This window comes from Mastomys coucha, unplaced genomic scaffold (assembly GCF_008632895.1).
Source record: "Mastomys coucha isolate ucsf_1 unplaced genomic scaffold, UCSF_Mcou_1 pScaffold15, whole genome shotgun sequence".
Lineage (NCBI taxonomy): Eukaryota > Metazoa > Chordata > Mammalia > Rodentia > Muridae > Mastomys > Mastomys coucha.
Window position 1 is genome coordinate 117,420,608 of NW_022196897.1, and position 14,030 is coordinate 117,434,637.

Genomic DNA, 14,030 nt, shown 5'->3' on the forward strand with positions numbered 1-14,030 from the left:
GAAGGAAGGAAGGAAGGAAGGAAGGAAGGAAGGAAGGAAGGAAGGAAGGAAGAGAGATGAGGAGGGAAGGAGGGAGGGAAGAGAGAGAGAAGAAAGGAGGGTAAAGAGAAAGAGAACACTGTTTTATATAATACAGAGTAAGTTCCAGCAGGACACAGTTTGAGAGCAACATTGCTCTTACTTCTCCCTTTGTCCTGTTGAGGATGGGTGGCTGAATTTGTCTCATTAGGTCAGCCAAGGATCTGGCTCTGAAAGAACAGTTACAGCGATGTCACCTTTACTCTGACTCAAGTACAGCAGAAGTCACTGTGTTTCTCCTTTTTCCTCAAACTACTTTGAGTTCCCAGAACTGCAGAGAATCCTCTGCCCAGATAACAATCACCCACAATGTCAAGGCTGCACCCTGAAGCAGAGGTAATCACCCTGAGAACCACTTCATTACCCCCCCGCCCCCCGGCCCAGGAATAAGGACTTCTTTGACCACTTTGCAGTAACAGAGGTGAAACAGGGATGGGCAGGACCACACACCCTCCATGACTTGCTAAATCCTGCAGCCTCCTGTTCTCTCCCCCAATTCTCCCTCAGCTTACATCTAAAGCTGCTGTAAGAACTCCTGAAAAGGGACCCAGAGTCATGGGCCCATCCTTCTATTGTCTCTCTGACCTCATTGAGCAGATCTCTGTTCTCACTATTATTTGAATCCTTATCTGGTACACAAGGGTGGGTGACCAATCATAGCCCATTGAGGCTGCCCGCCCTGGGTTTCCCCTAAATACTCCAGATTCAGTCCTTAACAACTGCTCCCATTTCAGATTCCAGTCACAAGTTACAGGTTGCCACCTCCACTTCTGACTGGTCAGAAACCAGGGATCGATCAATATGAGCACATATTGGACTCATTACTTTGTTAGAGTGGGTTTACCCAATACAATAGTCTACCAATATTCACCACTTATTTATAAAAAGCTATGCAAAGGATACAGACAATGAGCCAATGGAAGGGATGCGCCCACCCATGTGGAAAGATGAGGCATGGAGCACTGACGCCCCACTTGTGAGAAATGGGTGTAGCTGTTGTTGTTTAATCAGAGTAGTTAGCCCAGAAAGAACTCCTATTTCCTGAATCTCCTCCTTCTCCCTTGTGCCAATTAGCTAATCACAGAGTGTGAAGCTGAGCCAGTGGGATGAGATGCAGTCGCCACCCACATCAGGGGTAAAAGGCAGAAGCCTGCGGTATGCTGCTAGCCCACTGGGGATGAGTGCATCATCCCTTTTCCAAAGGGATGCACTTGCTGAGATTCTTTTTTCCGCTTTGTGGGTCCCTTTGTGTGACACCGGGATTGTTATTTTTAACGCTCTCTCCAGGAACATCGACATATTCTATTCGCTCTGTGAAAGCATCTCCTAACCTGGTCCCCTTAATGCAGCTGCATTATGGAGGCAAGGTGGATGAGGTGGCTGGCCTTTGAGGAGCAGCTGGACCTGCAGCCCTTCCTCTCTCCCAGGAACAGCAGGAGAAAGCTTTGAGTTTCAACCCTCTAATCTCCTGCCTGGTTTCCCTAGCAACGAACTTTCCTTCCAGTGGTTATTTAGGAACTTTCCAGAACTTATCTCACCAGTGTAAACTCATGTACTGTGGGAAAGGCTTTTCTGTTAACAGCAAACGGCATACCTTTGTCTCTGCCACCCTGGTACTTCCCGGTCCTGTCTGGAGAATGGAAACAACAGTTCCCTACAGCTGAGTCCCCTGGGGAAGCCCCAGGTGGGAGAAACTGAAAACATGCGTGCTCGTGTGTTTCATGAGAACAACTTTTGTAGCACGTGAAAGTTGAAAATCTTAGCAAAGGAGAAAATGAAAAAGATAGAACTTGGAAATAAAACAAGCCGTGTTTAAAACTTACCAGATGGCTCCACAGGAGAAGAGAGAGAACACGAGTAAAATCAATGAACTTCACAAGTCAGTGGACGTACTCGACTTAAAAACCACAGCCTCTTAAATCTCTTCTCGATGCCCCTTACTACTCTAGAAAATTTTACATGACCCTGTGTGTATAACTATATAAAATAGGTTTATAAATCAAATATTTGTTGGTTAAAAAACAGAGACATTCAAAAAATTTTCGAGAGGCATAAAATGTTGGCATTTCTCGTATGTGTATGTAGAATGTGTGCCTCTGTGTGTGTACACACACACTCAAACATGCACTTGTTAATATACATGTATGTGTACATTATATATGTGTATTAATAGACAGGTGTGGGCACTCATGTGGGCATACTTGTGGAGGACAGGTGTTAGCTTTAGGAATCTGTGCTCAGTTTCTCTCCATGTTCATTTTTTGACACAATGTCTCCCACTGAAGATGAGGCTGATTGGATCTACTAGGCTATCCTGCCAGTTAATGTCAGGGATCCACCTGTCTCGCCACACCGAGGTCACAGGTATATGCCATCATGCCTGGATTTTTACATGGTTTCAGGGGATACAAACTCAAGTCAGGCCCTTTCCTGACCGAGCTATCTCCCCAGGCCCACGTGTTAGCATTTCTGAAAAACAAAAGTAAATTCTCATACTGCTGGATTTTAGGGTTCTTTTTTTTTTTTTTTTTTTTTTTTTTTTTTTTTTTTTTTTTTTTGGAGGGGTGGATGGAGATGTGAGATGGTAGCTTCCAGAGAGAGAAGAACTGTTTTAGTAAGGGTTTTATTGCTGTGAAGAGACACCATGACCAAGGCAACTCTTATAAAGGCAACTATTTAATTGGGGCTGGCTTGCAGTTTCAGAGGTTCAGTCCATTATCATCATGGCAGGAAGCACGGCAGCATCCAGGCAGACATGGTGCTGGAGGAATTCTACATCTTAATTGAAGTCAGAAGAAAGGGTCTAGATTCCACACTGGGCAGACCTTCAGCATGGGAGGCCTCAAAGCCCACCCCCCCCCAAAGTGACACATTCCTCCAACAAGGCCACACCTCCTAAGAGTCCACTCTCTATGGGCCAAGCATTCAAACACAAGAGTCTACAAGGGCCAAACCTATTCAAACAACCATAGGCACTGTCTTCAAGTGAGAGCTTTATTGGGATCATTATTGAAACCACTGGCTCCAAAGAATGGGAGATTTTGTTTTGATTCCACCACTGTGGTGGTTTGAATGAGCATGGCCCAGATAGGCTCATATATTTGAATGCTTAGTCTCAGTTGGAATTGTTTTAGGAAGAATTAGGAGGTGTGGCCTTGTCGGAGGAGTGTGTCGCTGGGAGTAGGCTTCCAGGTTTTAAAAGCCCCTATCAGACCCGGTCTCTCTTCCCTCCTCCAACTTGTAGATCACATGTGTGAATTCTCAGCTACTGATCCAGTCCAAGCCTGCCTGCCTGCTGCTGTTACACTTCTGCCACGAGGCATGGACTCACCCTCTGGAACTGGAAGCAAACCCCCAATTATATACTTTCTTAAAGGTTTGCAAAGGAGTGAGGAGGGGCCATAAGCATCGCAGCAGGGTTAGTGAGCAAGTTGCTTAGACCACCTACCTGCAGGCAGGCTGTTTCCCATTCCCTGATGACAGGGAGGAGAGAGGACTCCGCCCTTTGTGAGAGGTATGAGAGAAGAAAGACATGAGGTACCCAGCTCTTGTGTGTGGGGGATGAGGAATAAGATGGTCGCAGGAACAGGTGTGGTCCAACCTATGAGACAGTAGGACTCATAATCTAAGGTCTATCAGATGGATGTGTTTATTTGTTCTTAAATGAAGAATTAAATCTGCAGGGCATAGTTATTGACAAACAAACCAAAACAAACCAAAAAACAAACAATGACGACAACAAACAAACCCACAGCTTTTACCTCAATGGGAGCAAGTGATTTATTTTGGAGCCAAATCTAAGAGATCATGGCACAGCAACACAAATTTAGGTTACCCCAAATACCACATCCCAACATGGCAACAACTTTATGACATTTTTTATAGTAACAGAGCAAGGAAAGTTATAAATAACTTTTCAAGTACCTTGGTGGAAACATCAGATAGGCAGGGTATAGCCAAACAGACAAATCTTTGCTAAGAAATGATATTACAAAATTATATACAAACAGCCCGTGAGACAAGGACAGGTAACTTCTCTTAATTTCTATGAAAAGATTCCATTTCTCCTCAGGATGTGATTCATTTTCTCTGTATGTGTTTTTGTTTGTCTTTCTGTGTATATGTATGTCTCTCTGTCTTTCCCTATGTGTGTCTGTTTATCTTTCTGTCTGTGTTTGTCTCTCTGTCTCTGTCTGTATGTGTGTCTCCTCCCACCTCCCTGCTGTGTTTTCTGCCTATGTTCTGTTTACAGTGTGTATTCTTTATTAAAACTCTCATAGCAATTCCAATCAGTAAACACTTTTAGCCCTACACTTTGAACTTTTTCCTCCTGCCACAACAGGAAATGTTGCCTTTGTTTTCCACAATAAAATCATTATTTTTCTTTTTGTTGTGGTTGTTTTCTTGTTTTGTTTTGTTTGTTTTTTCGAGACAGGGTTTCTCTGTGTAGCCCTGGCTGTCCTGGAACTCACTGTGTAGACCAGGCTGACCTCGAACTCAGAAATCCTCCTGCCTCTGCCTCCTAAGTGCTAGCATTAAAGGCATGCACCACCACTGCCCAGCAAAACCATTATTTCTATAAGAAGATCAGCACTTTGCACTTTGCACATAACAATAAAAACACTACCATTCAAATTTTCAGTGGCTCTGGATCTGAGCTGAGTGTTTCCTGGAGCTTCCTGGTTGGTGCTTCACAGAGAGATGAAGTTCACACACCAGAGTGTGAGAGCTGAGACTCCTAAAAACCTCCTGATGGAAGAGACACTGTCTTGGCTTAGGTTTTCATTGCTGTGAAGAGACACCATGACCAAGGCAACTCTGATAAAAGAACCGTTTCACTGGGGCTGGCTTGCAGTTTCAGAGGTTCAGCACAGCAATGCTAGCTGGGAGTTCTGCATCTTGATCCGAAGGCAGCAGGAGACTGTCTTCCTTGGAAAGCCAGGAGGAGGCTCTGGATCACACTGACCAGACTTGAGCATATACATGAGACCTCAAAGCCCTAGCTCCACAGTAACATACTTCCTTTAACAAAACCACACCTTCTCTGATAAAGCCACACCTTCCAAGTGTCACTTCCCCTGGGCAAACCATAGTGAAACCACCAACCATTAAATAGTAGCCTTTTCTGTCAAACACTCTAAAACTGTCTGTCCCCAAGACCTAGTGAAGCCTTTATGCAAATATTTTATCCTCCTGACCACCAGGTAAAACCTTTGTTTTCACAAAGGCCCTACTTCAGTTTTCAGATCTTAAGCGACTTAGGTGATCAACCCCTTCTCTCTTTTCTTCATTTCCTCTGAGCTTCTTCTTCTTCTAAAACTAGTCAATTGTGAAAGACTATATGAGGTCAAACCCCAGCCAATGAGGAAAAGACCCTGAATCCCTGACCTATGTGCTTTTTCTTCTGATTTTGTGAGTAGCCCACCCTCCTGGTCAGAAATAAAGTTTTGCCTTGTCAAGCTCTTTCACTGAAGAGTTGGTCTTTTTCTTTGTGACCTGGAACCCATTTCTAACACCATGAAGTTGTGCAGTGCGACGTTGGTGGTGCCAGCCAGAACCACCACCGTCAGATTATGTGTTTGATGTTGAATGCGGTTGTTGTTGGGATTTAAGGGAGACGCTGAGGCAGACTGTCCTTTGGGGTAAAAGCTTTGTTTGAAAAGATGGTAACACCATGAACAAATGTGTGTGTAGGGTCTGAGGAGCATTCTGACATACCCTACCCCCACCCCTGAGGAGGCAGAGTGGACAATCCCTTCTCAGGATTCTCAGACGAAAGGGGGAAGACACATAGACTTGATTCCCCAGCAGGTTAATAGGGGAGGAAAGAGGAAGAGAGGAGAGAGGAGGGGGAAGAGGAGAGAGGGGGAAGGGAGGGGAGAGGAGGGAAGCAAAAAAGGAACAGAAGGAGAGAAGAGGAAGAGAGGGAATGGGAAGGGAAGGGAAGGGAAGGGAAAGGAAGGGAAGGGAAGGGGAGAGGAGAGGAAGGGAAGGGAAGGGGAGAGGAAGGAAGGGAAGGGGAGAGGAAGGGAAGGGGAGAAGAAGGGAAAGGAAGGGAAGGGAAGGGAGGGGAAGGGAAGGGGAGGACTCTTGTAGTGTAGAAAGGAAAGATTCTGAGGATATGGAAGAAGTGAGGGGAGGGACATGTCCAGTGGAGGTGTGCCCACTATGGGTGACAGAATGTGTCACCACTAGTAGCCCTCTACTGTCCTGGAATCTGAAAATCTGATGCCTGAAACTTCCTTCAGCAAGTGAGGATGAGACCTACCATTCTGGAATCTAACGCCAGGAGAAATGGCTAGTGGGCTAGAGAGTCACAGAGGAAAAGGGTGGCTACTGTGGTCACAGCCTTAGCCACAATCTAGTCTGGATTCTAGACATGTGTGACTTCATGTGGATTTGCAACCCACAGTATAAAAAACTAGGCTCTTAATAATGAAGAGAAAATAAACTAAAAGAACAGAATGTACAAAAGCAGAAAGAACGGAGGCTATTCTCCTTTGCTCATGAGAATCTTTGAACTGTTTGTTGTGGGTATGTTACACGTGTATACTGTATGTTGAGTGTATGCTACACATGTATACTGTGTACTGTGTGTATGTTACACGTGTATACTGTATGTTGAGTGTATGCTACACATGTATACTGTGTACTGTGTGTATGTTACGCATGTATGTTACACATGTATATTGTATGTTACACATGTATATTGTATGTTAAATTTGCCCCACACCCACACACCTCCCTTCCTGTTTGCTCCCCTTCCTCTAGACAGGTTCACTTGCATTTTTCATGTCAGTTATACATACATGATTTTATTTATATAAACCTTAGGAACTACAGAGAGAAAACATAAATAATTCACATATTTTCTTGTATCATACCTGAAGTTTCATTGTGTGTGTGTGTGTGTGTGTGTGTGTGTGTGTGTGTGTGTGTGTGTGTATACCAAATTTTTCATATCTATCCTTCTGATGATGAGCTCCCAGGCTAGTTTCATAACCTAGGAATTGTAAACAGCACTGCAGTAAATAAATATCTCTGGTATCTATTGATGTGGAAGCCTTAGGTAAATACTCGTGCATGGTAGAACTGGGCCATGTGCAGCTGTTGCACCCAGGCTGTGGCCTGCTCTGAGGTCCTCCATGTCACACAGGAGTGTGGCTCTGTAGTCTAACCTGGTATCAGGTATGGCCATCCCTCCGACAATGTCTCTTTGCCCAAGGTCACTTTGTCTATCTCGGATCTCCAATGCTTCAGTATAAATTTGAATATTGTTTGTTCCGAGTAATATTACCATTTCCACAATATTAATTATTCAACCCCATGAGCCCTAATGGCAATGCTAAGCACAGGTCCATATATTTCCTGGCTGTTTGACAAAACAGATTAGTCCAAAGCAATAATGGATATGATTTTTGAAAGATCTGTTAATATCATGGAAATCTGCACTCTGATAGTGAGCCATCATTTCAGTTAACATGTCAGGCCATTTCTGAAGTAACACATCTCTGCCAGAAATCATAAAAGCACCATTTAGCTCCTTCTGAGTACGCTCTGGGCTGCTCAGCAGTAAACACACTGTGTGAGCTTTAATGGGTCCCTGGTCAGCTTTGCAAATTTTGCTTGGTTAATTTTCACCAATTTTCTACTTCCTTTCAATCTAGTGGTGTGCATGTGTGTGTGTGTGAGAGAGAGAGAGAGAGGGGTGGGGAGGGAGGGAGGGAGGGAGGGAGCTTCTGGATTAAGTTGTGGTTGTCCACGCTTACACAGTACATGCTTTCGGAAGGCTATTCACTCTGAGAGGACTGAGTGAGGCCCACTTGTCAAGATCCCATTAACAAATGCCCTCATGCTTCCTAGATCTTCAGAAAAATGGATGTCATGGAAACTAGCAGGAGAAGCTCCTGCGTCCTAAAAGAAGTCTGTGCCCCCCTCAACCCCCACCATCATCTCTCAGCTTACACCGCAGCTCTAAGAGCCCAGGCAAACTTCCTTTCATCACTACTCGTTTAAAGCAACATGCCGTCCACAAGAGTAAACTGCGAGTCCAACTCTGCTGCTCTTGTAAACTCTGAGGAGGTTTTGTTGTTGCCACTACCTTTCCATGAATATTCCACTATGATATGAAAGAATTTATCTCACATATCTTTCATGTGAGGTCTTTGTTTCTGGAAACACACAAACCTGACTCTGCTCTTTATATGTGGCCTTATCTTCCCATATCCTTCCCCCCAAGTACTCTGGGAAGAAAAAGATAGACCCCAGCACGATTGAAGCAGCTCTAAGCAGTTTTAGCTTACTTGTGGTACTACTGTTGACACAATTCCCAGGCTACTGGGAATCCTCCAGAAGCTGGTAAGTTTCTTCTCAATAGCAGAGCACACAACTCCTGACTCAGCTGGCCAATACAAAAACCAAATCTTCCTTCTGTTATTCTAGAGACTTTACAGTTCCAACACCATAAAGTCGAGCAAGCACTTATTAATTTGTATTCCATAAAGAATAGGGTATAGGGTTACAAGAAATATTTGATGGCATACAACAAAACTATTCGGAATGGCTGTGTGTGGAGTTCATCATCCCAGAAATTCAGACAGTATCTGGGACTATATCTATAAAAAGATCTGTGCAGGGTGCATAAACATATTCCCACTATCTCCCCAACCACCGACACTGACTGCAGCAGGCTCCGGACTCCTTGCTCTGGTCCCTAATAGACCTTTTTCAGTTACAAGAAGATGACACCATTCTTGACGAACAGCATTTTGTTGCCACTGAAGATCTGCCAGGATACCAGGCTGCCATCTCATAGTTGGGCATTCATGGGGAAAAGAGAGTGGGACCCTGTAGGTCAAATGGGAAAGAACCTCCAAACCTACCTGGGATCACTTCAACTGTTGTCTGCTGCCTGAAACAGGATGGGCTCCCCCTGCTAGCACAAGCCTCACCGTCACCAAGGCTACCTCCAGGTGGCCAGGGACCCTGCTGTGTACTGTCTTCTGACTGGCTGAGTCCTCAGTGGTTGCTTAGGAACTGTGTAGCCTCCAGAGCACAGCTGTGCTGAAACAAAGGCGATTTCCCTTTTGAGTCTGTCACGAATTCCAGCTTAAAAAGGGAAGTCGTTGCTTTGAGCCAAACCTTGAGCACAGTAGGTGATTTGTGTGATCATAGATTCAAGCAGGTAGCTTTTTTAGTTTGCCCCTTGGAGGGTTATTAACAGCACGATACACACACACACACACACACACACACACACACACACACACACACTATCAGTACAACATTGGTTTGTGTCAAGCATTAACACAGTTGGGATGGTTTTCCATTTTTGACTGTTACTGAGCAGTGGTTTGAGTGCGAATGGCCTCCATCGATTCCTAAGTTTGCATGCTTGGCCCCTAGTTGGTGGACCTGTAGGAAGTATTAGGAGATGTGTCCTTGTTAGAGGAAGTGTGTCACTAGGGGTGAGCTTTGAGATTGGTAGCATTCCCAGTGTGTGTTCTCCTTCCTATTTGTAGATGGAGGTGTGAGCTCTCAGCATCCTGACACCATGCCTTTGCTCCACCAGTATGGATGCTAGCCCCCTGGAACTATGAGCCCAATAAAATACTTAAGTTGCCCTACTCATGGTTTTTTTTTTTTTTTTTTTTAATCACAACAGTAGAAAAGTAACTGATACACTGACTATGGAGACTTCTGTTACCAAATCCTTTTGTTTTGAAGCTGTTGCCATTCGTACCTCTCATGTGTTGGAGTTTTTGTTTGTTTCCATAAGCATTTATTAAAAATGTGAAAAGGTTAAAAAAAATCACTTGTTAATGTGATTTTTCACTGTAATCTGCAGTAAAGAAAACCTTAAAATACATATCCAGGAAAAAATAAACAATAAATAGGAACAAAAGCAAACATAAAACCCAAGTAATCTATGGCCAGACATATCCCAAACAAATGAACATTCATTTATACAAATGTTTGTGGCACTTTTGGTTGTGATATTTCAAAACTAAAAACTACACACAAGTGTTCTTCAAAGAGTAATGACCATTGGGCTTACTGGCAGGCTGAAACAGGAAGGCCTCAGGTTTAAGACCTGCCTGGCCTCCAAAGTGGCACCAATCCTGCCCTGGCAATTTAGTGAGAACCTCTCAAAACTCAAAAGAGGGCTCGGTATGCAGCCAGTGGAAGGGCATTTGCCTAATGTATATACAGCTCAGTGGAAGGGCATTTGCCTAACATGTGCAACGCCTTAGGTTTAATTGCCAATTCCACCACAAACCAAAACAACAAAGAAATATAAATGGCAAGCACACTTTGGTGCATTAAACAACAAGAAAAACTAAACTAGGGATACACATAAAATTTGGTCTAGACATCCTGTGCTCCAGCTTAGCTGGGTAAGTGTAGCCTTCATTGTTGTAATTGTTGCGCGGCTCCAGAAAGACCACACCAGGCCAAACAGTTCCACCTGAGGTGCACTGAAAGAGAAAAGGGCAAGGTGGTGGCAGAAAGAGAAGGGGGGAGAGAGAGAGAGATCAGAGGGTCCTTCCTTATATATATAGATGGTGAGGTAGCCACAGGTAAAGGTAGGAGGTGAGCCAAGTAGATTCTGGGAATATGATGGCTGTTGCCTTGGCAACAGGCGTGCAGGTCATGCTGTTGCCTATGTGATGTCACAGGTTACGGAGGTCCTGGTAATAACACTCACCCCTCACCAAAGAAGCTTGCTTTTGCAGCAGATGCAGACCACACACACACACACACACACTCTCGCACTCCTAATAAAACCCTAAGAGAACAACTGACCATGGGGTGTCCATCCCCAGTTGATACATCTACAACACAACTCCCGCACGTAAGGCTCAGGGAACATCTCAGAAGAGGAGACAGAAAGCTGACAAGAAACAGAGGACCAGGAAGTCTGCCGTGGGATTGTGCCTTCCAGCTATGACAGGGAAGTTAACGCCAGGAAATCCCAAGCATGGCTGCCCAAACAATTCCAATGGCAATTGACATCTTGAAGAAAAATAACTCAACTAAAATATAATGACATCATTTCCTTCCTTTCCACTTTCCTACCCATCCCATGCTTGGCCTGCCCTCTTCTTCTTTAACCATTGTTACAGATATATCTAAGTGACTAGTACTGCCCATTGAGTCACAGATACATGTAAGCGACTAGTACTGCCCACTGAGTTCATGTACTGTTGCCCGTACAGTACAATCAGTGCAGTCATCCCTGGGGTAGGCTAATTCTCCCTCTCTCAGTAGTTATAATTGCTGTGCTTTTCATCTAGATTTGGGCCTCATGAGATTCCCCCCCCCTTTATGTTAAGATGACTAATCTCAAGAAATATATCTCAAAGTAAAGAAAGCCAATAACAAAAATATGTGTGCTATATAATTTCACCTATATAGCCCTTGTGAAATATCATAATGAGAGAGATACAGAACAGACTGGAAGTTGCCAACAGTTAGGTAGAAATGGAAAGTAGGGAAGGGCTAAGTACAGGGAGTGTGTTCCATGAGAGAAGTCTTGCAGTGGTGATAGAGCCAAGTGCCTTGAAGCTGAACAGAGCATAGAGGTATTTGTGTAGATATCAGTACACTTAAATGAACCCATGTATAACTGGCGACATTCATACCGTTAAAGGCTCTGTACCGGGTCAAGACTGGCGATGGCACACACCCTCTTGTGCACTTGATAGAAGGGCAGCCTGCCTGCCCAACTCAGCCCCACTGAAGAGAATCTGCACATAATGAGAGAAACTTGCTTATCAAGAGATTACTGTCTGGAGTTTTTTCAGAATCCTAGATCTTAAAGATCCAGCACGCTACCTCAGCAGATCTCCAAGTATGCCCCTAAAGATGAACATTTTCTGTACCCTAGCATCACCCAGAAAACTTGATAGAAATGCCAATTCTCATTCCTAGACACTAAGTAAGAGACCCAACACTGAGTGAAACAATCTTGGGCTCAGTGGGTCCTCCCGGGGATCCTGATGCACACCTGGAGCTACTGTTGTTCCTGTGGGTAATCTACCAGCTCTGGTACACTGAGACTTCATCTTCTACTTAAACCACCCCTCAAGAAGAGACTCCAGCCAAGCAGAGTCCTGGCCCCTCATCCGGTCCCTCTTCTCCAAGCTGGTTGTGCATCACATTCATATATTCTGCCACAAACACTCTCTCAACAGGGGCAAACATGGAAATCCTCCAAAGCCCGCCATCCTAGATCATCGAGTCACACGGGTTTCTATGAAAGACATAATTTCCCATAAAGACCAAACTCTAGAGGAATGTATGTTCCCATTAGGCCTGGGCTAATGAGCACTCTAAATTAAAGGAAAGGTGATTATTTCCAGAGCTACCTAAAGCCTTCATCCTCTGCCCAGAAGTGATGCTGGGAAAGTAAGGTTCATTTAACTCAGTAGTGCCCGAAGCACTTCACAGAGCACGTTCCAGATGTGAACTCCACTAAGTATAAATAATAATGCTAATAACATCTCATTCATCTTCTCTTTATCTCTGAGGCTGGGAGGATCAAACCCGATACACACAGCTTCAAAGGCATCTCCCATTCCAGATCTGGGAACGAGTGTGTTCCAACAAGTCTCCAGCCTCAGTTCCTGCATTCCCAGCAGTCAGAGGTTCCAACTCATCTGAAGTGGTATTTGAACCTCTCTCCCCATGATTGTCTCTAATAAGCTTAGTGGCACTAAGTCCAACAGCACCACCAGCAAAGAAACCTACTTTCAAGAGCCGTGTGTTCTACTGTTTCATCTTCCTCCATCCCTAGAAGTGCTTAGCATACTTTTATGAATTAAATTGAATCTTAGACTTGTCAAGACAGCTTTAAAAATAATCAGAGACTGTGGATGGGATGGCAACACAAAGCCGGCAGATGGCAAGATGGTGGTAAAACAGAGCCTCCAGTTACTCTGGGGAACCTGTGAGGCCTCACTGTCGGTGGGAGAGAAGAGGGTGGGTTACCCTGATGCTCTAGAGCTGCTGATCAGGGGCTGCATAACTAAAAAATATGACAAGCAGGAAAATAGACGCCATGTTAGGGAGTGTACAGCCGGCCACGGGTAGAAGTCTGGGCAGTGCCAGTCAGCCTTGTGGATTTGGTCCAGCTGCTAGGGACAGACTTGAGGATAAGACTTCTGGCCCCAGAAGAGCAGGAAGAGCCAGACGGGCCTGCTCTGAGTGGAGGAAGAGAAACGTAAGCCTCGGGATGAACCACAGCCCACGGTGGAGAAGAGAGACAGGGCTCGGGTTGTCTCCACCCAAAGCCCTATCCAGTGGGGGCATCCTACTCAAGAAGCCTTAGCTTAGAGAAACTTTGGCCCCTTTCAGTCCAGACTAAATGAAAAATTCTAGGAAGTAGAGGCCTAAGAAATGTTGGTTTAAGGACGATTTTATGGATTGTTCTAAAGCTTAGAACAGGTACTAAAGAGCTGTTTGGAGGAAGTGGCCACCGGAAGGGAGGTAGGGCATGGAGTCATCCAGACCTTCAGAGCACTGCATCTTACTCAATCCCATTCTTTTACATCTGCTTCTCCCAACGGCCTGCACTCTCCAATCATCTAGCACAGTGGTTCTCGGCCTTCTAAATACTGTGACTTTGTAATACAGTTCCTCGTGTTGTGGTGACCACCCCAACCATCAAATTATCTTGTTGCTACTTTATGTCATTTTGCTACTGTTGTGAATTGTAACGTAAATATCTGACAAGCAAGATATCTGATATGTGACCCCTCTGAAAGGTTCCTTGAACTCCCAAGGGGGGTCTCAACCCACAGGTTGAGAACCACTAATCTAGAGAGTTTTACAATTCTCAGTTCCTGGCCTTCCTGAAAAATTACATCAGAATCTCTGGGGATGGGCCCACCCATGGCTGATTTTCAAAGCTCCCTGGTGACTCTGGTGTCTATCCTTGAGCAGAACCA